Consider the following 27,486-nt stretch of genomic DNA (forward strand, 5'->3'; position numbering starts at 1 on the left):
TTACATAGAAATGAGAAATTATGAAACATGATATTGATATATCAGGCTGATTCTTTTTGCAGCCAGCTGGATCATATAAAGCAGAATTACCAACTTGTTCAAATTCTGGTTATTTTTTCTCATATGCCAGATAAAAATCCTAAATACTCTGGAGGAACTAATGCTGAGTAGTGAGATACAAATCACTGAAGGAAATTTTTAACTGCTAATATTTCAAAGTTTTTCTTTGGAAAAACATGGAAATGTGAATGATTTCTGATTTGTATAATACTTAAGTGCATTTTGCTTGCCTCTCAGGCAATTTATTCTACTTAGCACAAGATAGTATATATTATCATAAATTAAGATGATTTCAAAAAGATGGAAGACTAGTTCAAAAAAGCAATTCTTTAAAAGTTCACACACAATTCTAGAGCATTTAGAAAGAGGACTTTGGAGATTTAAGAGTAACAAGCTTTGTGTTAGTAGTGGTATAAGCCTGGCCCTATTCACAAGTAAATCAAGAACAAAATCAGTCCATTACCACATCTACAGTTTTAATAGATATTGCACTATGGGACTTGTCTTTTTTAAAAAAATCTTGAGTTTGTAGCTTAGCTTTTGAAATTTGTACTAAAATAAATGCATCTATTAAGTCTACTAACTTCATAGTATTGTTGAGTAGAATATGTGGTATGTGAGAAGATATGGTATTCAAAACAGTTCATATTCAAAAAGAGTTGCAGACCTGTTTTTCCTATTAAATCATGAAATTGTATTCCTTCACAGCCACACATACACAAAAGAACCTGAAAATATTGGTAAGACTATGCATATTAAACTTAATCAGTACATGAGAAGAAGCCTTCAAAAGAGGCAATGTGAATACTAAAGAATCTGTGGAAAATGCCACATTTTGAAATGAGCCCTAACTCTGAGCAGGTAAATATCTGGGTTGCAGAATTTTTCTCAGCTACTTACAAGCCTAATGATCTTCAGCTTGTCTTACGAATTCATTTTCTCATCCCTGAAGAGATAATAATGTTTTTCCTGTCTCTGTGTTTTGAAGTGCAAAATAAGAAATGTGGAAGAACTATGTAAGGTGTAAACCGTTATTCAGATGTGAAGCAGTATTATATTCTGTTTATGTATAAGAATTAACCTTGTTGATGCTCTTCTGGGTCACTGTCAATTTTTAAATTTAAAAATTTTTTTCCCACTTTTAATTTTTAATATAGACTCTAGGTCTATTTCAGAGTCATGGGTTATTCTATGTAAAACTAAACACCAAATTTGCTATTGTAATGTTGGTAAATAATTAATTCAGCCGTCTAATTATTGAACACATTTCTTAGTGCTTATTCTGTACAAGCACTGTATTCATGTGGTACAAAAATAATCCAACACAAATACTGTCCTCATGAAGGTCACAGTTAAGTAAGAGACACAAACACGTCATTGTTGGGTCTGGGGTTTGGTTTTAGCTTACTTACAGGCTAATAACATAGCCTATTGCTATTTCATGAATGCTGGCAGAATACATAGATTTCTGAGTCAGAGACGAACGATTATATTACAGCACTGGAAGTGCCATCATGTTTGTATTAGTTCCATTTGCCCACTGAGTCTCAGCCAGGTGACACAGAATGAAAAGGTGGATATTGCACATGCAACAGGCAGAGGGCATGTTTTGCGTTGCAGCTGAGGAAGATCGAGCCTGGGAGACCCACTTTTCAAACAGTAAATAAGCAGACCTGCTCTTCATCCTGGAGGGAGAGAGTATTTCATCCCTCTAAGATTGCTTTCTACAAATATAGCCCTGAGAAATAGCCCCAGGAAAAAGCAGTCAGAGTCGTGCATTCCTGGCCTAGCAATATGAGCAGGAAAATGTGTGCAACTATTATGCATCAATGAAAAATGAAGGATGTGTAGGAGCACTCCATCGTTCTATCTCCCAATAGTCATAACGTAGACATTGACAAGTGATGAGGCTTATTTGAAATTTAAATTTAAGAGATTTTAGACCTATTCCATGTCCAACACAAGGTCAACTGCTTTCTTGTTTAATTTCTTTTTTATTGTAAACTATTTGTTGAGCAATTGCTGGTGTATGTGTCTCACTGTGGAACATCATAGTGATAAGAGGATTTTAATCCTCAGGTGCCCAATGAGGTTTCTGCCATTTCTGTCTTTGGACTCAATGAGATTCCTTACTTGGCACTTGTGTTGGTTCTTTTTTTTTTTTTTTTTTTTTTTTTTTTTTTTTTTTTTTTTTGAGACGGAGTCTCGCTCTGTCGCCCAGGCTGGAGTGCAGTGGCCGGATCTCAGCTCACTGCAAGCTCCGCCTCCCGGGTTTACGCCATTCTCTCGCCTCAGCCTCCGAGTAGCTGGGACTACAGGCGCCCGCCATCTCGCCCGGCTAATTTTTGTATTTTTTTAGTAGAGACGGGGTTTCACCGTGTTAGCCAGGATGGTCTCGATCTCCTGACCTCGTGATCCGCCCGTCTCGGCCTCCCAAAGTGCTGGGATTACAGGCTTGAGCCACCGCGCCCGGCCTTGTGTTGGTTCTTAAGAGCACTTCTTGAGGGCTACCGTTGACCATTTTCTATCATAAAGCACCAATGTTATGGCAAGCATTTCAATATGAGATATTAGAGTCAGTGTCCCTACTGAAGGTATTTCTGGATTTCTCCATGAGTTTATGTTAGGAAAAGTCACATTTAATGTTCATCCCATTTTCCTACTTGTATTAATTGGTTCATATTAAAAGAAGTAGCATGGTGGGTTGACGCTTCTTATGGCCAAGCAGAGATTCAAATTCAAGTCTTTGTCCAGAGGTGGGGCTCATTCCATTACTGCCCACTGCACCCTGGGAACCAGAGGACGTGAGAGTTGGAGGACAGAGCTCCTTTGCCTTTTCATAACTAGATTATAAAATAAACTTTAATATGCTCCTCCAATAAAGTTGAAACATAAATAAATAGCTCAGTTTGCCACATTTGAAATTTTTTTCTTGAAGTCTTCATTGCTATAAAGGTGTAGTCCCCACCATTATCTGAGGTTTTGCTTTTCAGTTCCCTGCAGTCAACTGAGGTCCAAAAATATTGAATGAAAAATTCCAGAAATAAGCAATTAACAAGTATAAAATTGAGCAGCATTCTGAGTAGCACAAATGAAATCTCGTGCTGTCCTGCCCAGGATGCACATCCTCCCTTTGTCCAGTGTATCTGTGCCATACCCATTCCTGCCTGTTTGTAACTTAGTAGCCATCTCCATTATCAGATCAACTGTCTTGGTATTGCAGTGCTTTTGTTCAACTAACCTTTATTTTACTAAATAATGTCCCCAGAGCACATGAGTACTGTGCCTAATTTATAAATTAAACTTTGTCATAGGTATGCATGAACACGAAAAAACATAACATATTATATATATATATATTATATATATAATATATATATGGTTTGGTAGTTTCAGGCATCCACTGAGGTTCTTGGAATATATCTCTCGTGTAAGGCGGAATTACTACGTAAGGAACACATTTGATCCCTCAAATATGAGTGAGTTAATGACTAAGAGGTTAATTTTTAGAATTTGAGAGGGTCCTCCCACTTGGTTGTTTGAGAATTTGATGAAGATATTGCCCTGAACCAGCTGACAAGAGACAAAAAAATTTAGTGAGAGAGAAAGAGAGATTTCCTATTAAGTCAAAATACAGAGTACTGTACAGGAAAATCTTCCTTGGGAGACAACATTCTCTTCAAAAGAAAAGTGAGTTTGTTTTGGCAGGGGGCCTTGGAATTCTAGTTTGCAATTTAAATCTTAGTTAAAAATTGCATTTTTAAGGCAGGTGCTTGTCTAGCACAGGTGGTTAGTGTAGCAATCACTGTATCGACAGAAAAATATTATGATGAGGTGTGGAGACACCAACCTAATGAAATAAAATGAAAAGGAGGAAAAAAAATTGCCTCTCTCTTCTTTCCTTCTTCACACACTCCTCCAAATAATTGTAATTTAATGTTCTATTCAGAAGAACATATTTATAACAGGGCAGCTCAATATTAATCTTAAAGTCAGAAAAATAACTTGTCATTTATTTAACCCAAGCCTGATGGGAGGTTAGATTCACTACTGAAAGTCTGTTACAAATAGCTGGGACATTCTAAGGTCACCAAATGATGGCTGTCATTTTCTTATTCAGTCCAATGATGAAAGAGCTTTTAAATGTTTGGACATTCAATCTATGTAGTGCCACGACCTGGACATACCCTTTTACTAAACACTAGCCCACTAAATCCTCTTAGAATGTTGTTTACCTCCAGATAAATCAAACCTGACAATGTAGGTTAACTTCACTGATTCATTTTTCAGCCACAAATGATTAATAATTTTTACAGAATGAAAGCTACAGACTTCTTATTATACGGTGGACTACAGGGAGTGATATAATTCTTGGATGTCATGTGAAATGCGAAGCCATTTTTTCTGGAACTGATGTTCCCAGTTCTCTACTAAGCATAGTAGCTACCTTTCCTCCACTGGAGGATCATCCAGCAGGAATGACCTTATCAATTACTGTAAGTCAGCATCTTTCCCCCAGAGTTTGAGCAAGCTGTTCTCTGCAATTTGTACCGGTAGCCCAGGACTAAATCCCGAATCCATTTCCAAGCCTAAGCATGTCACGTGCTGTAGCAATGAAAGACATGTTGCTGCAGTAAGCAAAGACAAGACTCTGTGAGGAGAGCTTTGTGGCTGACCAGAAACCCCACATGATGAAGAAAGGCCAAGACACAAAGAAGCGAAGTGAGCAGAGAAGTGGGAAAGGGCTCTTACTCTCTTGAGCCCAAGGTGTTTTCAAGATAAATGGCAGATTTTTCCAGCATTTATTTTGGCCAACTTCCCCTTCTCTGTTAACTAGCTACCAAATATCTCTGGTGTTCATTATGATTTAGTAATGATTAAGAGTTAAATTCAGCAAGTGTTTCTGCTACAGGTGTCTTGAAATTCCATCAGGCCATGTTTCCAGGTTAGCTGAGCTTGTGATTTTTTTTTTTTTTTTTTTGACTTCTCATTCTGCCATTCTTGAATAGCTAACACTTTCCACGTTTAGAATTGCTTTCTGGTATCCTGGCAGGGAGAGATTTCTCGAGAGATACAGTACATATAACCTCTCTTGACATCAAGGGCACAGAAATAGTTGATAAAATAGATGATTGATGACCTACTCTTTGCTCAGCACTTATATTTTCCATTAGGTTCAGAAACTTCCATTAGGTTAACACCTAGAAAATTTTGACATTTGCCCTTAATATCTTTATTTGCTGGGATGCGTTGTGATATTCCTGGTTTGGGACTGACTGCACTTGAAAGAGCAGAGAAACTAAGTCAAAAACAGTATTTTTTCCCTAAAATAGATTAAAATCTTAATGATAACCCAATCTGGATTTGGTTGATGTACAGCTTGAAGCTTTAGATTAGTTCTAATTTTATTTCTACTGGTTTGAATGTACATATTCTAATACCATATGAAAACCAACATTTCATAATAAAATTATAGTTTGCTTTATAGTAAGACCTCCATCCATTATGCAATACATAGATTATGCAGGCATTGGACACAAGGATGACACATCTTCTCTTCAGCTGTTCTTTTCCACTGTGTAATTACATAATTAGGATGTAGACTATCCATCATACAATTCTTTTTGTAATTCCATGGGAAAAGCTACTGAATATGGACAACAAATGATTCCTAAACCTCAATATCACAGCTGGTTTACATTTTTTACTCTAAATCCCATAAGTGGGCAGGCCATGTTACAGAACTCTTTCATGCCAAATTTCCGTTTTTAAAATTGAAACCATTTGGTATTATCCAAGAGAAAGGGAGCTTTAAAGGATGGTTGACTGTTTACCTGATGTTTATGAGTCTACCCACATTGTTTTTCCTTTCTCTAAAAGACAGTTACCATCTTTAACACACATTGTAGCTGCTTTTTTCATCTTTTCTAATTCCTTTTTTGTATTATTCAAATTTTCCACCTCTTTTTTTCTCTATTTAATACATTTTAAAATTATTTGACTCATAGACAATCTACATTTTAAAGTGTTCTAAATTTCCTAAGCAGGTTCTCACTCCAAGTCATCCTGATTTTAGTGCCCAAAACACCTACTATCTACCTTGTATCACTTCACTTCTCCCTAACAGAGCAAAAAATTCTTTTTAGATCAATTTAAATTCAATAACTTGTATTAATGCTTTTAAAAAAAACCCTAAATCAAACTTCTATTTACCATTGGTGGGAAGGTAAAGTAGGATAATCATGATGGAGAACAGTAGGGAGATTCCTCAAAAAGCTACAAATAGAACTGCCATATGATCCATCAATCCCACTATGCATTTATCTAAAGGAATGAAAATCAAAGAGACAACTGCATCCTCATATTTACTGTAGCACCATTCACTAAGCCAAGGTATGGAATCAACCTAGATGTCCAATAGCTGATGAATTGATAAAGAAAATATGTATACACATTGAAATACTATTCAGCCATAACAAGAATAAAATCCTGTCATTTGTGGCAACATGGATGGAAGTGAAATATGTTAAGTGAAATAAGCTAAGAACAGAAAGTTAAACACTGAATGTTCTCACCCTTATGTGGAAGCTATAAAAAAAGTTGATCTCATGGAAGCAATAAGTAGAACAGAGGATACTAGAGGCTGGGAACGGGAAGGGGAAGGGAAGGACAGAGAGAGATTTATTAAAGGATGCAAGATTATAGCTAGATAGGAGGAATAAGTTCTAGTGTTATACAGCACTGTAGGATGACTATAGTTAACAATAATATATAGTTTCAAATAGCTAGAAGCAGGACGGATATTGACTGTTCCCACCGGAAAGAAATGATAAATATTTGAAATGATGGATATGCTAATTCCCCTGATCAGATCACTAAACATTGTATATATCAAAACATCAATATGTACCCTACAAAAGTGTACTACTAGTGGGTGTCAATTAAAAAAACCCTAAATATGTTTAACAGAATTGTTCTGATATAGGTTTTATCACTACTGCCATATAATAATAATAATAATAGTAGTAGTAGTAGTAGTAGTAATGCAATAACATAAATTGGGAAAAACTGGGACTTAATTTGATGCAAGAAAGAATATGGGTCTCCTACTATCATAAATCTAGCTCAATGGAAAGACAGCAAGATATATAATATTATAGGAGACAAAATTTTAGATTCATTTTTATAAATAATGCACAGTGGGAATTAAGCCAAGTGGGCCTCTTTGTTGTACATTGCTTAAGTTTCTATGGCTATAGAATGGAATACATTACAGGAATAAAATAATTTTTAGCTCCAGTCAGTATAATCAGTATATATTTAACATCTATTCTGGGTAAGACACCCAGTTGACACAAATAGAGTTGCTTATATCATAATCTCTTTTTCTCAAGTTGTTTATAATCTAACCAGGCAAATAAACCTAGCAACAACAAACTACTAAATGATATTCTAAGTGTCACATACAATGTAAACAAAACATGGAGACCTATATGAATAATTTCATTTAGAAGGATGTCTACAGTGTGTAAATCAAAGAGCTAGCTTTGGAACTGACCTTTAATCAATGGGTATTAGCTCAAAATGCAGAGAGAAAAATATAGTTCAAAATGGGAGAGTCAACGGAAGCAAAAGAACATGGGTAAGAAGGTTCAGGGAACATGTGGAGAACAACAAAAATCTGGTGGGAGATGAGGCTGGAAGGGTACAATTTGATTTCAATTATGTTTTCATTTGCAGAAGTTTCATTTCTTAAAAATCTATTTTGTCCTTATTTTTAGTTTCTTATGCCTTATTCTATTTTCAAGCTTTACGAATTCTTGAGATATTTGGTATTTCATAATCTGCGTCTGATAATTACAATATGTGAAATTTTTACACATTGGGTTCTGCCATCTGCTCTTTCTGCTTGCTCCCACTCAGGATGATTTATTATGTGTCATTAGATTTTTGATATGAACTATTCATTTCCTTTGAACTTGTATCTGTGGGAGTTCTTTGAGACCTCTATTGAAGGACTCAAAGATTCTTCCAAAGAGGATTTGCCTTTGCTTTGGGGAGTTGTGTGGTGGCACTACCAACACAAGATCACTCTAAATAAATTATTCATTTAAAGTTTTTTGACCTACATAGGTATCAGGAATTCAAAACCGTAACACCATGAGAAGAACCTGCATGTGCTTCTCAAGATATATTTCCTTCTTCTTCAGCACCGAAATCAATATAGACAAGTAATGTGGTTTAGCTCTCTGCCTCCACACAAATCTCTTCTCAGATTGTAATCCCATAATCCCCGTGTGTCCAAGGAGGAACCAGGTGGGAGGTGATTGGATCATGGAGGTGGTTTACCCCACGCTGTTCTCGTGATAGTGAGTTCTCGTGAGATCTGATGGTTTTATAAGGCAGTTTCCCCTGCTTTTGCTTCCTTTTTTTTTCCTGCCACCATGTGAAGAAGGTCTTTGCTTCCCCTTCTGCTTCTGCCATAATTGTAAATTTCCTGAGGCCTCTTAGCCATGTGGAACTGTGAGTCAGTTAAACTTCTTTTCTTTATAAATTACCCAGTCTTGGGCAACTCTTTATAGCAGTATGGAAACCAACTAATACAATAAATTTCCTGGCTTTCTCCTTTTGTGTGGCAAATTTATTTTTTGTTCTGTCTTACACTGAATGGGATACTCTTTGGGATCCTACATATGTGGGAGTAACCCATTCTCACCCCTTTATGACAACTGTGTACTTTATCTACTGTTTCTCATGTATAGTGGAGTCATTAAGGAGGAGCTGAAAATCATCAGAAGTCAACAGAAAATTCTCTGACAACTGGGAAACTTTGACAAATGCTTACATACCAGGAGTCCCTACTTCACTTCTATTTTAGCTGTTGAAGTATTCTTTCATGCTAGTTCAGCAATTAATTTCCAAAGATTACATTTTATTTGGCATGTAGATTATTTTAGCTAGGAAGTTCACTCAGGGTATTTAGTCTGTTATACTGCCAGAAATATAATTCATAAAGGTAAATTCTGGGCCAAGATGAGAATCCTATTTTTTTTTCCCGAAAGCTAAAAATTATATGTTGTAGTTAATAGATATTCATCGGTTCTTTTTTTTTTTTTTCTTGTTTAGGAGGAGGAAAACGTGACTTACTCAGAGCTGTTACTTGGAAAGGTAAGTCTAACTAATATAAAGAGTTAGAAGGTGTTTATCATGGTTTACGTGAGAGGTGAAGAAGCTTAATTTGGGAGAGTGGCACAGGGAATAGAAATGAGTCTAGGGCTATAAAACATAGCATACAGATGAGAAATTATCTTTGTTTTCATTGGTTAAACCACCTTTTTGGAATGTAGACTAAAGAGATATATTGCTGAAGATACCAACTATAGAGGGGCCTTGGTAGCTCTATCAATATAAAATCTGACTGAAATATTAATAAAGCATTTGAATGCTGACCTGTCTATTAAGCTAAGGATAGAGTCATATAATTGGATTTTCTAAGAAAGAATTCCACTAGCATTATTCTTAGTCTCAATTTATTTGGGTAGGGTAGTCCTAACCTACCTCGAAGTATGACAAATCCCAAGGAAATGCTACCTTGCTTTTTATAATCCAGGGAAGTATCTTTCTTCCGTGGTGAATTCCAGATAGAATTAAACAGTTGCCCTTAATAGGCTGAAAATAGATTGCAAATTCAGTTTTAATCCATTCTCTAAGTTGTAATCTTCTTAATACAAAGCAATCTAAAATGAACTTTACTTTTCCTGAGAAACAATAAAATAAAGGGTACAGAACCACAAAGGAGATAGCAGTGGTTAAAATACAGGAAATGATGTCTTATTTTATCAGTGTTCTTAAAAAGTTATATGGGAATTTGTTTTATGACCCTAGATTCTAATGGCTTTATGTTTGCTGAAGAGAGCATGACATTTATTCACCTGTCAGCCTTCAGATATCAAGCTCACTAGGCTGTCTTTCTGTTGGGCATTCATAATTAAATTCCCCTACACATCCTGAAGAAATGGGTTGAAGACTAGACTCTTAGAGTTGTAAGAGAGTCTTAGAGATTGTTTCTTCAGACTTCTTCTACCACTGAGAAGGAGTGTGGGGTTGAGAAAAGAGGGGTGTCTGTGGTGGTGGGAATCCGGAGTCAGAAACACTTGGCTTCAATACTTACCTCTGCCTTTTACTAAATATATGAGCTTAGCCAAGTGACCTTCCTCTTCATACCACAGTTTATTTATAAAAATGTGAGTAATGATAGTGATGTCGCAGAATTGTTTTGGGTGTTAATGAGATACTTCTGAAAATGCCTAGCACAGTGTCTGGTACATTACAGGTACTCACCAAATAATACCATACCTATTGCTATTGTTATTGTTATTGCCTTATCACATGCAGCTTCTCTTTGATGTGGAATTTACGCATTTCACCCTGTGAAATGTTTGTGCTAAACTCTCTGATGAATACAAATCTGACCCCCTAAAAATTCCATTCTTTGGTCCATGTTCCGCTCTATGAAACAACAATGGATACATACAGGCATACCTCATTTTATTGCACTTTGTTGTATTGTACTTTGCAGATACTGCATTCTTTACAAATTAAAGGTTTGTGGTAACGCTGCATCGAGCAAGTCTATTGGTGGCGTTTTTTATTTTATTTTATTTATTTATTTATTTATTTTTTATTTCTTAATGAATTTTATTCCTTGACCTCAATTGATTTATCATTCATTCCCACCCTTTATCATTGTGCACAGCACACTGTGCATACAGACATAACCCTGGTGGTTACACTGAATTATTGTCAGGTTCCATCCACTCCAGCATTGGATGGTTACTCTTTCTTTATCATTTAAATAATAACATCTTGAACTCTTCCCTCCCTAGCACGATGAGATACCCAGCATCTCTCTCATGAAAATGCCTCTGAGGTCCTCTCTTGCTTCTGTTTTTACCTCCCCTGAGCTGGTTGTACTCATATCTTTTTTCTTATTTTTATTTTTTATTATATTTTAAGTTCTAGGGTACATGTGCACAACTTGCAGGTTTGTTACATATGTATACATGTGCCATGTTGGTGTGCTGCACCCATTAACTCGTCATTTACATTAGGCTTTTCTCCTAATGCTATCCCTCCCCCTTACCCCCACCCCACAACAGGCCCCAGTGTGTGATGTTCCCCTTCCTGTGTCCAAGTGATCTCATTGTTCAATTCCCACCTATGAGTGAGAATGTGCAGTGTTTGGTTTTCTGTTCTTTTGATAGTTTGCTGAGAATGATGGTTTCCAGCTGCATCCATGTCCCTGCAAAGGACATGAACTCATCCCTTTTTATGGCTGCATAGTGTTCCATGGTGTATATGTGCCACATTTTCTTAATCCAGTCTGTCACTGATGGACATTTGGGTTGGTTCCAAGTCTTTGCTATTGTGAATAGTGCCGCAGTAAACATACGTGTGCATGTGTCTTTATAGCAGCATGATTTATAATCCTTCGGGTATATACCCAGTAATGGGATGGCTGGGTCAAATGGTATTTCTAGTTCTACATCCTTGAGGAATCGTGGTGGTGTTTTTTAACAGCATGTGCTCACTTCATGCCTCTGTGTGATGTTTTGGTTATTCTGCAATATTTCCAACTTTTTCATTGTTATTGTATTTGCATGGTAACCTGTGATCAGTGATCTTGGATGTTACTATTTTAATTGTTTTGGGGTGTTATGAACCGTGCCCATATTAGATGGCAAACTTAATTGATCAATGTTCTATGTGTTCTCCCTGCTCTACTGACTGGCTGTTCTCCCATCTCTACCCCTCTCCTCAGGCCTCCCTACTAGCTGAGACACAACAATATTGCAGTTAGGGCAATCAATAACCCTACAATGGCTTCTAAATGTTTAAGTGAAAGGAAGAGTACCAAGTCTCTCATTTCAAACCAAAAGCCAGGAATGATGAGTCTTAGTAAGGAAGGCATGTTGAAAGCTGAGCTAGGCCAAAAGCTGGGCCTCCTGTACCAGTTAGCCAAGTTATGAATGCAAAGGAAAAGTTCTTGAAGGAAATTAAAATTCTCTTTCAGTGAACACATGAATGATGAAGAAGCAAAACCATCTTATTGCTGATATGAAGGAAGTTTTAGTGGTCTGAAGAGATCAAACTAGCCACAACATTCCCTTAAGCTGAAGCCTAATAGAGAGCAAGTCCCTAACTCTTCAATTCTGTGAAGGCTGAGAGGGGTGAGGAAGCTGCAGAAGAAAAGTTGGAAGCTAGCAGAGGTTTGTTCATGAGATTTAAAGAAAGTGGCCATCTCCATAACATAAAAGGGCAAGGTGGAGCAGCAAGTGCTGTTGAAAAAGCTGTAGCAAATTATCCAGAAGATCTAGCTGAGATCATTGATGAAGTGCCTGCAATAAATAACAGGTTTTTTCAATGTAGATGAAATAGCTTTCTGTTGGAATAAGATGTTATATAGGGCTTTCATAGCTAGAAAGAAGAAGTCAATGCTTGGCTTTAACACTTCAAAGGACAGACTGACTCTCCCATTAGAGGGGAATGTAGCTGGTGACTTTAAGTTGAAGCCAATACTCATTTATTATTCTGAAGATCCTAAGGTCCTTAAGAATTGCATTAAATCTACTCTGCCTGTTTTCTGCAAATGAAACAACAAAGCCTGGATGAGAGCAAATTTGTTTACAGCATGGTTTACTGAATATTTTTAAAAGATTGTCTTCCAAATATTACTGCTCAGCTCACTGACAATGCACCTAGTCACACAAGAGCTCTGATGGAGAGGTATTGAGAGATGAATGTTATTTTCATGTCTGCTAACAAAAAAATCCATTCTGCAGCCTATGAATCAAGGAGTAATTGTGACTTTCATGTCTTATTTAAGAAACATATTTTGTAACACTGTAGCTATGATAGATAGTGATTCCTCTTATCTGATGCATCTGGGCAAAGTGAACTGAAAACAGTCTTGAAAAACTTCATCATTCTAGATGCTAAAAACATTCAGGCTGGGCACGGTGGCTCACGCCTGTAATCCCAGCACTTTGGGAGGCCAAGGCGGGTGGATCACGAGGTCAGGAGTTCAAGGCCAGCCTGGCCAACATGGTGAAACCCCATCTCTATTAAAAATACAAAAATTAGCTGGGTGTGGTGCTGTGTGCCTGTAATCCCAGCTACTTGGGAGGCTGAGGCAGGAGAATTGCTTGAACCTGGGAGGCAGAGGTTGTAGTGAGCCAAGATCATGCCACTGCACTCCAGCCTGAGCAACAGAGCAAGACTCTGTCTCAGAAAAAAAAATGTTATGATTCAGGGGAAGAGGTCAAAATATCATCACCAAACTGGAATTTGAAAGAAGTCGATTTCAACTCTCATGAATGACTTTGAGGAATTCAAGATTTCAGTGGAGGAAGTAACTACAAATGTGGTAGGAATAGCAAGAGAACTAGAATTAGAAGTGGAACCTGAAGATGTGATTGAATTCCTCCACTCTCATGTTTAAATTTGAATGGGTGAAGAGTTGCTTCTTATGGATGAGCTGAGAAAGTGGTTTCTTGAGATGGAATCTACTCTCTGGGTGAAGATGCTGTGAACATTGTTGAAATGACAACAAAGGATTTAGAATATTCCATAAACCTACTTGATAAAACAGTGGCAGGGTTTCAGAGGATTAAATCTCATTTTGAAAGAAGTTCTACTGTGGGTAAAATGCTACTAAACAGCATGACATGCTACCGAAAAATGGTTCATGAAAGGAAAAGTCAATCTATACGGCCAACTTCATTGTTATCTTCTTGTCTTATTTTAAGAAATTGCTACAACCACCCTGACCTTCAGCAACCACTACCTTGATCAGTGAGCAGCCGTTAACAACAAGGCAAGACTCACCACCATCAAAAAGATCATGACTTGCTGAAGGCTTAGATGATTGTTAGCATATTTTTAGCAATATAATATTTTTAAATTAAGGCATGTACATTGATTTAAACATAATGCTATTGCACACTTAATAGACTGTAGTGTAAATATAACTTTTATATGCACTGGGAAACAAAAGATTTTGTGTGACTTGCTTTGTTATCATATTTACTTCATTTTGGTTGTCTGGAATTGAACCCACAATATCTCTGAGGTGTATGTTCTTTCTTCTAGAAGACAGAATTCAATTACTTGAAAATGGTTGCCATGTTTTGGCTTAGTGTCTCCTATTTAGACTAAATGGATGTTGTAATTGGGTCAAGGGATATGAAAAAGCAGGGAGGATGTATTTCTTAGTTAAAAGGATTAGAATAAAAATGATGGTGAGGAAAATATGAAGTTATAAAATTTCTCCTTCAGTTTGTCTATCTATTGCTTTCAAATTAGGCTGGACCCTAGATAAAAGACATCTTCTTTTCATATTTAGGAATCGTTTATATTAGAATAAACTTTTGTTTCTGACTATAAAAATATCTTTGATATTCTTTTTTATTCTAACTTTTCAATTTAATCATTAAGTATTCTGCAGGAGTTAAGTTATGGGAGCTAAAGGATGCCAAGCATCTATTTTTCCATATTTATCTTTATCCAATGATTCATAAGAAATTTATGTAACTTAGTTTTAATGATATCTACCTTAGTCTACGAATATAGTATTCTGAACTCAACTCATTTTCCCAGAAGCTTATATGTAGTATGTATGTCATTTTTCAGGTAATAAATACTTATTCTACATGCACTATTTGCCAGGCACAGGGCTGAGGCCTTCAGTTAAATGTACTAAGCATCGTGAAGGGTTTTATAGTGCAATATAGTACAAATGGTTAAAGGGTTGTGGTAAGGGTGATCATGGGGAAGTAGAGTGTGCTATGAACAGTCATTGGAGAAGTACATAATTCAATCTCAGGTTCAGGAAAGACTGTCTGAATAACTGACATCTGACTGAGACAGGGAGAATGAGTGTGAGATGGCCAGATGAAGATAGAAATAACAAATATTTCAGGGAGAGAGAATAACCAATGGAGAGGGCAAGAAATGAGAGAAAACGTGGGAACTTTGAAGAACTGGAAGAAGTTCAATATGGCAGAAGCATAGAGGGTGAGAACTGAAGGTAGGAAATTCAGAGACTTGACCATGAGAGAGCATGAAATTCATGCTGAGGGGTTTGGACTCTATCAAAAGAACAATAGCAATGTGGTGAGAGGGTTAGGGAGGCAGAGATGAGAATGATGCACCTAAGATATGAGGAGCTAGGAAGAGACAAGGAAGAATCTTCCTCCAGGGCCATCGGACAGAGCCTGGCATGGCTGAAAACTTGATTTTAGACTTCCAGTCGTCAGAAATGAGGGAGAACAAAAATCCTGTTGTTTCAACACAGCTGATTTGTGGTACTTTGTGATGGCTGCCTTAAGAAACCAATACAAATAAAAACTTGAAAAACACCATGGTCAGAGGAAGAAGGGCTTAAAATGAGACTGAAGAGGACCAGTCAGAATGGCGGGAGGAAGAAAACTAAAGAGATCAATGTCACAGAAGTCAAGTTGAAGAAGATTTCATGAAGGACAATAGCAGTCAACAATGCCACATGCTGCCGAGAAGTCACATAGATATGGACCAAAATGTGCATAGAAATAATTGCAGGATAGTCACAAGCTTGGTGAACTTGGGAAAAGAAGTTTTCATGGTATGGTGGGCTAAGTGCACATAGGATGTAAAATCAGCACACGTAACAAAGCTTTCAAGAAATTTGCTGGGACAATGAAGTGTAGGAAAGTAACCACAAAGTGATGTGGGGAATAGAGGACAGAGATTTCTAAATCTAGGGAGACTTGAGCATGTTTAAAGTGCTGACAGCAAGGAATTCTTAGAGAGGGAGAGGCTGAAGACAGAAGTGATAAAGAGGGAATTGTCAACTGAGCCACGTCTCTGAGGAGACTGAAAGTGATGAGCTCCAGAGATCAGGTGGAGGGACAGCCTCTTCTTTCATTGTTCCAGAAAGAAACAAAGGAATGATGGGAAGAGGCACAGACACATATGTAGGCTTGCTAGAAGAAAGTTCAAGGACTTCTGTTTTCTGTATGAGGTGAATCTTTGGCTGAAAAACGAGATCCGTGGTGAGACTAGTTTTACGGGAGTGGAAAAGGTTTGACATAGTCTCTTTGTATAACTGGAGAGAAAGCTGATGAAGGACTGTGGCAGGCAGCAGTGAGAGTGCAGCTGAGGTTGAAGAGCCAATGTTAATATTGCCATCAGGTGTTTGGCTGTGCTTTCTGATCGCTGCATTGAGTAGTCTCAGTGGAGGCCAGAGTGGCGATGTTTGAATCGACTCAGGTTTGGAGCTTTTTTCGGCAAGTGGAACGACCGTCAGGGAGGCAGAAAATTTGGGGAAGATAGCAAGGGAGTGGCCAAAGCAGTAGAGCGTGGGTCCAAAGTTTGAAGAGAGAGGAGTAAAGGCAGTAGATGGCTGATAGTTGCAGAGAGAAACGAGGACTCAAGATGCTAGGGGTCTCCCTGAGGTTACAGAGTAATGTGAGCAACTTAATGCATACTTGGTGCCTAGCTCTGTGCTTGAGGAGACAGTAGTAAGATAAATATTAGACAGGAAAACAAAAGCCACGGTGCTTGCCCTTGAAAAATCCACACTCTAGTAAGCATAGTTGGATTATTGTGAGTGTTTGAAGTGTTAGGTTCTTGAATACTTTGATAGAGTTAAGAGGAGCAGAGACTGATTAAAAGCCACAGTTGAATGGTGCTTTCATTTCTGTGTACCCCAAATGGCTCAATTTTAGAATTGGATCATCTCTTCCTTTTAACCAAGTTGAGTTTTAATGAGTAGGTTTTCCCTATTTTTGTGCTTTGCAGCACATATATTTTTTAAATTAAAACAATTTTAAATACTCTTTTAAAAATACTTTCATATTAGCGTTTCCATAACTATTCATCAAATTAGTTTTGAAGCTCTGATCTTTTAACTATGCATTTCCCTAGCTGTGTAGCAATTATAAGAACACACTGACACTGCTTGGAGCTCACATATAGGGTTTTGTGGTTATTGATGAGTCTGGGAATTTGGTGAACTTCAGGAGTAATGTTGGTACTAGAATACAATGCACAAAATTTAAGTTCGCTATGTACTCTTGTCATAAAATTATGTTCTGATATTATAGAAATATTATGTGCTATAATTATATTTGAATCTATTTCAACTTATTTAAATCCACGGAATGTAAGAAGACTTAGATCCTTATCTCTTAATAGCTTTCCCCCCATCTTTACTAGAAAGTGAGAAAAAATTAGTTATTTTTGTAAATTGGCAGCTCGTATGTATTTTAGAGTAATGTGATAACGATGAATTGAAATAAAATGTATTTCCTCTAAAGCAGTCTACCAACAATAATTCAGGAGTCATAAGAACTCACCTGCTTTATAAAGCAGGCATTGTCTACCATTCTAAAATGATTTTCTGTAGGAAAAAATGGTTACATTCAGTTGAAAAATGTTATTTTGGAGAAAAAAAAGATTCCTAATTTTAAGTAAATTTAAAGTGATTCAAAAATAAAGGATGTGTGTTTCCTTTGTGCAGTGTTGATTTCCTCTGAGACCTCACTCTGGCCTATAGATAATTGTCTTCTTCCTGTGTCTTCACATGGTCTTCCTTCTGTGTGTGTTTGTGTCCAAATTTTCTCTTCTTATTTGAACGCCATATTGGATTAGGGCCAATCCTATGACTTTATCTTAACTCTTTGAAGATCCTATCAAATACAGTCACATTCTGAGGTATAATGTGGTTAAGACTTCAACATATAGATTTGGGGCAGAAATAATTCAGCCTACCACAGGAAACACAGCAGACAAATTCCTGCACTATGGAACTCATACTCTAGTGCAGGGATTGGCAAACACTTTCTGAAAGAATCAGACAATAAATATTTTAGCCTTCAAAAGCCACAGGTAGTCTCTGTTGCATAATTCTGGATTTGGCTTGTGGGCCTTAGTTTAGCAACCCTGTTCTAGAGTAGCAAATAAACAACTGCATATATGATGTAATGTCAGGTACAACTAAGTGCGAGGAACATGCATAGAGCTTGATAAGTGCATATAGAGTGACATTAGGGTACTATTTGGTGGTTGGGAAGAGGCATGACATTTGAAGGATTTTCTCTTAAAATGAAGAGTGAAGTGAATCTGACTCTTTGCTTCACTGTGAATGAAGTAAGGGAACAAATGACCCAGGTAGAGACCGTGGCATATGCAAGGTACTTAGGTAGTAGCATGCATGAGATGCTTCAGGAATGATGAGGAGGGCACTGTGGCTGGAGTGCACCTAACTGTATTCACCTGTTAGTCTAAATACAACCAGGTATTGGCATTTAAGCAGATTTCCCCCAAACAAATCATACACTAATACTAACCTTGATGTTTTAAAATTCACTGGTATATTTGCCTCTTGATTGTAATTCTGATAATTTTACAACATTGGACCTTATTGGGACATCATTTTAAATGTATTTAATGTGCTGATTTAAGCAGTATGCAAACCTAGTTTACCTGGAAGAATTTAGAAAATAAAGACTCAAGTCTTAAAAAAAAAAGAATGAGATGAGAGCATGTCCTTCGCAGGGCATGGATGAAGCTGAAAGCCGTCATTCTCAGCAAACTAACACAGGAACAGAAAACCAAACACCTCATGTTCTCACTCGTAAGTGGGAGTTGAATAATGAGAACACATGGACACAGGGAGGGGAGCACCACAAACTGGGGCCTGTTAGAGGGTGGGATGGAAGGGGAGGGAGAGAGCATTAGAACAAATAGCTAATGCATGCAGGGCTTAAAACATAGATGATAGGTTGACAGGTGCAGCAAACCAACATGACACATGTATACCTAGGTAACAAACCTGAACATTCTGCACATGTATCCCAGAACTTAAAGTAAAATAAAAATTAAAAAAGAAAGAAGGAAAAGAAAAGACTCAAGCTTTCTCAAATGTCCTTCAAGACTTCAGCTTATTCAGAATGTATGCAACACTGGGATTAAATCTTCTTGACAACGATGTTTTATTACCACCATACCCACAGACACTAGAGTTGTGCTGGAAGTTCCTAATGGAAGGGTTGGAGTAGGGAAGGCGATTTTTGCTCTGGCCAGGGGCTGGCCATTCTGAAATTTGATATGCCCTATGTGGTCTTGGAGAGCTCAACATCGTGCCACTCTCTGGACTGCTCTAGACATTTTCCCTCAGACCCTGATTTGTATTTAGTGTGAGTTTTGATATAATCAACTTTATTAAAATCTGTGATAACTAAATCCTAAAACCAGCTAGAAAAAGATTTTGGTCATTCTTTCTTTAAATAGGAAGAACAACTTGCTGGCATTTCCTTCAGTGATTAAAATTACCCGTATATTAGGATTCTCCAGGTTGTTCCATAGCTCACTGATGCTCTCTTCAATTTTTTTTCAGTCCTGTTTTTTCTCTGTGTGTTCTTTTACATAGTTTTTACTCTGATACATCACGTTCACTAAATTGTTCTCTTCTGCAGTGTCTAATCTATTGATTCCATTCACTATGTTTTTTGCTTCGAATTTCAGATGTTATTTTCATCTCCTAAAGTTTGATTTTGCTCTTCTGTGTGTCTCCTTTAAATGTTCATCCTTTTCTATACCTTTCTAAAAATATAAAACAGAGTTATAAAATCTCTTTTAATGTCATTGTCTACTAATTTTGACATCCGAGTCACTTCTGGACAGATTTTGATGAGTTGATTGTGGGTTATATTTTCTTGTTTCTTTGCATGCCTGGTAAACTTTGATTGAGTGCCAGGCATTGTAAGTTTTATACTGTTGGGCCTTAGACATTTTTATTTATCTGGAAATAGTTATAAGCTTTGTTATGGCAGTTAAATTACTAAAAATAAATTTTTTTGAGGCTTGCTTTCAAGCTTTTCAAGGCCTAACCAGGACAGCCTTTAATCTCTAGCTACTTTTGTCCTACTACTGAGTCGATACCATTGTATGTGAGCTCTGGGGATTGCTCCCTCAGTTTCTTTTTGGGTGATCTTCTTCTAGCCTTGTTTATTTAGTTCTTTCATATCATGCACTAGTCAGTACTCAGCTGAAGACTTGAGGGAAACCTTATGCAGATTTGAAATGCTCTCTGTGCAGCTTTTGTCTCCCTGGTACTCTGCCGTGATTACTCCAGCTACTTTGGACTTCCCACACTCTCAGCTCTATCTCCTCGATACATGAGGTTTATGTGGTTCTGGTTTCTCACTCACAGCCTCGGCCTAGAAATTTATGCCAAGTAATAAACATGGGAAATCTTAATGCTATTTATTTATTTGCTGCTTTGTCCTGTGCTGCCTGATGTTCAGTGCCTGAAAACTGTTGTTTCATGTATTTTGTCTACTCGTATTGTTTTTTTGGATGGGAGAGTAAATCTGGTCCCTGTTACTCTGTGTTACTCCATTTCGTTTAGAAGTTGAAAGTCTATACTGTCATTCCAAAAGTTTTCAAGGGATAGATCATTAAATTAATACAGTATGAGAATTACTGGAAGTAGCTCCTAACTCTAGGGAAAATAAACTGGTAGGAACTGAGAAGAGATAAGGTTTCAACTGTCTGGAATGGGCTTACAGCTGGGATGTTGTGCCTAAGAGGATGTTTGCAGACACAGAAGTAGATAGAAGAAAAGACGGAGAGTGTCGCTCATGACATTCTATCCCAAGAAGATAAGGGGAGCTAAAACATATGTCATCCTCGTGCTTAGGGATACCAGTCATCTCCACTCAGATTATAAATTATAGCAGATTTCAGTATTTGTTATACATGCAAATAAGAAATGAACAGTTAATTTGTAATTGATTAATTTCTCAAATTCACACTCAGGAACATGGGATAAAATATGTTCCATAAATTCTTACAAAAAAACAAGAGTAGACAACAAGCTGTATAAAGAAGATAGAAGCTGCTGAGAGGATTAGAAGACCTACTTACTAGCCAAAGATTCATTCCTACACTCTACTCTAGCAAAGTTATACATTTCTACACGTTATGGGTCTTTGGGGTTATTCTGAAACCTTGAACGCAGAATATGTGAATGCCAAGGTTTTACATTATTTTGGGTTGTTTCTCTGCATGACTAAGGCATGGAGGTTTGAGAAGGAAAAGAAAAGAAACTGAAGAAGCCAAAAAAAAAAAAGTCTAAGCCATTATTCTTTGAATTTGGTCTTTATTAATTTAATATTGCTCTGAGAAGCTAAATCTCTAAGTGAAACATCAGGATGACTCCAAAATACCCTGTCCTCTGAATGACAGAGCAGTGCTTGTCACTGCTCTGCTTTACTATGTACTAGAAAGAGTGAGCCAACACATCACCTCTTTATATCCTTTTTAGTCTTAGATCTTAAGTATTACTAGTCCAGGGAATAGGTGCCATAAATCATCTTTAGTGGTTGGGCCACCTAGTTCATTGAAATAAGCTTCTTAAACATGGACTTTAAAATAGTTTTAAATTGAGGGGAAGCAAGTAGCTTGGTGTTTCAGACCTGGAATGCTGTTCCAGGCTCGTGAGTTGGAATGTAAGAGAAAAATAAGAGAGTATTTGGTCAAGAGGTTCATTTAGGATGCAGGGAGGAGAAAAGTGACACAATAGGATTTATATTTGGGGGCTTTGAATAGTCTCTGGCTACTGGATTCCTACTCTCTTTGAAATTAAGAATGTTTAGCCCACTTGGATATTAAACTAATCTCATTCTCTAGGACCAGTTTTAATGAAGTTGGATTCTTAACCATGAGACAAACACACGTATAAGCAATAAATATTATTCTAATAAAGAGTCATTTATATCTTATCCATGATAAAACCCATCACAAATGATTGACATTGGATAATTTTAAGCTTCAGAGCTCAATTTAGTCTCTTTCAGAATTAGAGCATTCAGAATTAGAATTTGGTTAGAAAGCCTGAGAACAAATCAGGGTGATAATTGAAATTATTTTCTATTTATAGAACTACTATTTTTGATATAACCTTTAAGAGAAATTCCCTTCTTTTTTAGCTAAACTTTTGGAGCTTGAGTTAAAATTGAAGAGTTCTTTATTTTGGTCTAGCATTTAATTTATACATGCATGATTCAGTTCTGTTGGTATGTTAGGCCATTCTTGCATTGCTATAAAGAAATACCTGAGACTGGGTAATTTATAAAGAAAAGAAGTTTAATTGGCTTATGGTTCCTCAAGCTGTAGGGAAAGCATGGAAGCATCTACTTCTGGGGCAGCCACAGGGAGCTTTTACTTATGGTGGAAGTCAAAGCAGGGCCTGGCATCTTACATGGCAGGAGCAGGACTAAGGTGAGAGGAGGTGCCACATACTTATTAACAACCAGATCTCATTAGAACTCACTATGGTGATGACAGCACCAAGGGCAATGGTATTAAACCATAAGAAACTGCCCCCATGATCCAGTCACCTCCAACCAGGTCCCACTTCCAATATCGAGGGTTACAGTGGAACATAAGATTTGGGTGAGGACACAGATCCAAACCATATTATTCCACCCCTGGTATCCCAAATGTCATTTTCTTTTCACATTCAAAATACAATCACCCATTTCCAACAGTTCCCCAAAGCCTTAACTCATTCCAGCGTTAACTAAAAAGTCGAGAGTCCCAAGTCTCATCTGAGATAAGGCAAGTCCCTTCTGCCTATGAACCTGTAAAATAAAAAAATAAAAAGTTAGTTATTTCCAAGATACAATGGGAATATGGGCATTGGATAAGTACTTCCATTCCCAAAGAGAGAAATCAGTTAAAAGAAAGGGACTACAGGCCCCACACAAGTCTGAAGCCCAGCAGGGCAGTCATTAAATCTTAAAGCTCCAAAATATAGTCTCCTTTGACTCTATGTCTCAAGTCCAAGGCACACTGGTATGAAGGGTGGGCTCCCAAGGCCTTGGGCAGCTCTTCCCCTGTGGCTTTGCACATTCAGCGCCTGCAGCTTCTCTCATGCTGAGGGTACGAGCTGCTGGTGGATCTACCATTCTATGTTCTGGAGGCTGGTGGCCCTCTTCTCACAGCTCCACTAGGCAGTGTCCTAATGGAGACTCTGTGTGAGGGCTTCAACCAAGTGGAAGCAGCCATCTTATATGGCAGAAGCAGGACTGAGAGAGCTGGAGGAGGTGCCACATACATTTTAACAACCAGATCTTGTGAGAACGCACTGTCGTGATGACAGCACCAAGCGGGTTTGTGTTAAATAAACCATGAGAAACCATCCTGTGATTCAATCGCCTCTCACCAGGCCCTACCTCCAACAGTGAGGATTAAAATTGAACATGAGATTTGGGTGAGGACACAGATCCAGATCGTATCACTAGGTGTTTCTGTATAACTGCTATGCTTAGTGTAGCTTATTAAGTGCTATGGGTATAGGCATACAAAAAAAGTATATAAAACCAAGTTCTGGCTATGTAGAGAAGATGAGTCATGGGCCAAAATACAGTTGTTCAGTGACAGGTATGGTATGTATAGGTTGTGATAGGTCATCCAATGAAGAAGAGAGCATTTCTGGATGAAGAATTAGGAAAGAGACTATGGAGAGAATGCATTTTTCATTGGGACTTGGAGGATAGTTATATTTTTAAAGTTAGAGTCAAGTAGTTGCAGAGAATAGAGGCTGGGAAAGTGTTTATCTAGCAGAAAATGAAGTCAAGGAAATGATTTCAGGGGTTCCAGTCTTACTTTGATAAAATAATTATAGGTATATATACACATACATACACAGAGAGAGAGAGAGAGAGAGATCTGTTATTACTTGAAGGAAAGACCTGAGTTCTCAAAAAGAAAGAAAACGAAACTCAGGGAATAAGAAGAAAATATATAATAAATATGTAATATGTAATAAATACAATATTCATTTCATAATTTTATCACAAATTTCAGCTGAGTGTATGTAAATTTTGGAATATGCATATTCCTTTTTATTCTTTCAAGGCTTGGGAAAAAAATTATTTATTCCATATTCCGGAAAGGAACTTAAATGTGTGCAAGGGGTGCTTGCTGGTATTTTCCAACACAGGCTAACCACAGGTAGCACGGTGTTTAACACATAATAGGAGACCAATAATTATCTTGTTTATTGAAGGAACATCAGCTCCTCAAACCTTCCCTGCAATGTGGGGTAGGGTGTGGAGCACTGGAGTGAGGGTTCAGTTTACTCCTGACTGGGTTTGGTTTATTCTAATAAGCTTCTTCCTGGTGTCCTGAAGATAGAACTGTGCATTGCCGTATGCTGAATATTTACGTGGGACACTAATTATAAACCAACATCAAAAGACTATGCCATGAGCTGTGTTAGCGCCTCATTAACACTCCCTGCACAAGAATCCCAGGCATAGAACAACCCTGTCAGGTCTGTTTTCTGCATGTAGGCATAACCAATACTCACCCTGAGCTAAATGAGTCTTTGTTTCCTTTGGAATCTTATGTTTTGGAAGGAAAGGAGGAAAAGAGGGATGCAGGATAATAGGTGGTATAAAAGGGTGTTTTATACCATTTGTTTCTTATTGGACTCTTCTGTATCTAAATAACATTGTTTTAAATGTGCAGTATTGATTTCTTTTAGGGATTTTTTAAAAAGAGGAACAAATGATTAAATGCCTAGTCAGTTGATGGCTAAATTTAAGGAATCTGCAGGTATTTACGACATTACTGATTCTTTCCACTTTTCCTCTTCTTGGAATGCTGATTAGCCATAATGGATAAATGATGATTATGGATGGAGATTTACATAACAGATGAATCTGTTTATAAACTCTGCTGAGCTTCAGCCCATCCTGCCAACCTTTTTAGAAACCCATACAAACTATTTATTGGTGTCTACAGCTCCCAATAGCGTCTCCTAATTACAAGTATTTAAACATAAATGAAAGTGGAAGTTTGGAATTGATGCAGTAGGCAATTCTAATAAAATTTCAAATTGGCAGGAAAACCCAGTTCTACTCACACAGCATGATAATTTTTTTCTATTTTATAATTAACAAAACTCTTTCACATAAATGGCAGCAGATCCTCAAGGTGGGGGCTGGGGGTAGGGAGGAATGAATTATTGACCTTCACAGATGAGATCTTTTTCAGAGGCTTATCCACAGAGATACCCACAAAAATGCAAAACTGTAAAATGAGATTTTTTTTTTTTCTTATTGATTTGGTCAGTTGGTAAAAGGGGATGACAGTAAGAGGAATGTACAGCCCCCCATGTTCTGATCTTTCTGAGTTTGCAATAGAGAGGTTATACATTTCATTTGAGCTGACAGGAATTTGAAATGCTATAGATAGGTTTCCTGAGTCCAACCATTACTTACTGTTTGACTATAATGTCAGTCTCTTTCTGCTTCTTCGATATTGTTTGCACTTTACCTTTGTGAAACAGGCCTTGATTGAGCCATACAAGGGGAGATATTTCTATCTTTCTGTGGGATCAATGAAGATATGTTTACAGGTCCCCTGCACAGTGTACACACCACAATAATGGATTTTAGTCCATGTTGACTGAAAGCTCTTTTTCTTTGTTACTTGTCAATCTCGTATCTATTACTTGATTGCAACATAAAAGGCTATTTGGCCAAGCACTGAAACAACAACTGTATCAGTCAAGCTGAAGTGGTTACCTGAACTAAATATATTCAGCCCTTAGCCCACAAGTCACTTACAACTTGAAAGCAGGCAAGACTTTATTTGCTTCCACATTTAGAAGCCATTTCATAGTTTTACTCATCTAAATTTTTAGATTTTTTTTCTTTGAAGGAAGTTATAATTAATGTGCAGTTATGATAAAAAGGGGTTCCAGTTCACTTTAATCAGATAATTACATACATAATAAGATGTCTGTTATTATTTCTTGAAGGACAGACATGAGTTTTCAAAAGGAAAGAAAAGTTCCACACACAGAGTGAGATTTCTGCTTCTCGAAAGTGGAGGCTGGATTTCAAGCCTGTAAAGAAAATAATGAGTCTCTCCGCTCCACATGTAGGTATGCCTACTTAGCAAATGATGCTATAAGATTGGAGATGAGAAATTTCCACCTTCTGGTCATTTCAGTGACAGCTTCATTACACTAAGTTAGATATCCTTCTGTTAATCATTTAACCTCTAGAGCAGCTAAAGGTTGTGGCCCTCTTCCAGCCATCTTGAAGCTGTCCCAGAATATCTGGGTCAGTACTGACTCCATGCCCTTGGGCTCAGATTATACTTATTTTTACACTAAAACAAGAATTAAATTGGCATATATGCTAAAGATGACTGGACATGGTGAAACTTTTTCAGGGAAACCATTTCCCCTTGTCACTTTTTTTTTTTTTCTAAAATTATCCAGCACCATTCATCTGGGAAACCATGGCCAAAGAGCTTAATAGGAAATTCTTTGGGAATAGATACATTATTACTAGTTCTATAGCACACGTATTGACTTTAAAGTAATGGGAATACATTTTACTACCGTAAGCATATTTCACTTCCTGTAACAGATACTTGGAAAAGATGCATGCAAATTAAATTTTAATAATTAACATTATACTTAAAAGAGATAGAATCTTCATCAGTAAAAAAATGTATTCAATTTAGTTTTAATATATAAACTCTTTTGTAATATATGCATTCATTCATGAATTCATTGTTTTGTAAGCCTGTATTTCTGTATAACAGATAAAACACAATTGAGCCTACTGATGCTCTCTTGAAAGAAATCTGTGCCAGTTTTTGCACTTTAGAATTTTTGAGTTGGATGGTACCATTATCTTTCAGACAAAGAAACTGAGACCTGGAATAATTAGGTGATATATCCAAGTTTTTGTACTTAGACTCTGATGAAACCGGATTCAGAACACAGAACTCTAGATGCCTAATCTAGTACTTATTTCTCCAAGCTCACTACTCTAAGGAGATAGGAAGGAGAACCCATTTGGGAGCTGTATTGGTTTGCTAGGGCTGCTGTAATGAACTACCACAAAGTGGGTGGCTTCAATAACAGAAATTTGTTGTCTCACAGTTCTAAAGGCAAGAAGTCTGAGATCAAGGTGTCGTCAAGGTTGGTTCCTTTCCAGGGCTGTGAGGAAGAATCTGTTCCATGCCTTCTTGGCTTCTGGTGATTTGTTGACACTCTGCTGTCCCTTGACTTGTAGACATATGACCCCATCTCTGCTCTGGATTTCACATAGAGGTCTTCTTTGGCGCGTCTCCGGCCCCAAATTTCTCCTTTTTACTGGGGCACCAGTCATTGTGGATGAGGGCTCGCTTAATGACCTCATTTTAATGTGATTACTCTGTAAATGTCCTATCTCCAAATAAGGTCATATTATGCGGCACTAGATGTTAGAACTTCAACATACAATTTTGGGGGCGGGGGAATATATTTCAACCCATAGTAAGGGCTCTCTAATTCTCAGTTTAGTAAGT

The sequence above is a fragment of the Trachypithecus francoisi genome, unplaced genomic scaffold, assembly GCF_009764315.1.
Source record: "Trachypithecus francoisi isolate TF-2019V2 unplaced genomic scaffold, Tfra_2.0 Lachesis_group3, whole genome shotgun sequence".
In the NCBI taxonomy this organism is placed as follows: Eukaryota; Metazoa; Chordata; class Mammalia; order Primates; family Cercopithecidae; genus Trachypithecus; species Trachypithecus francoisi.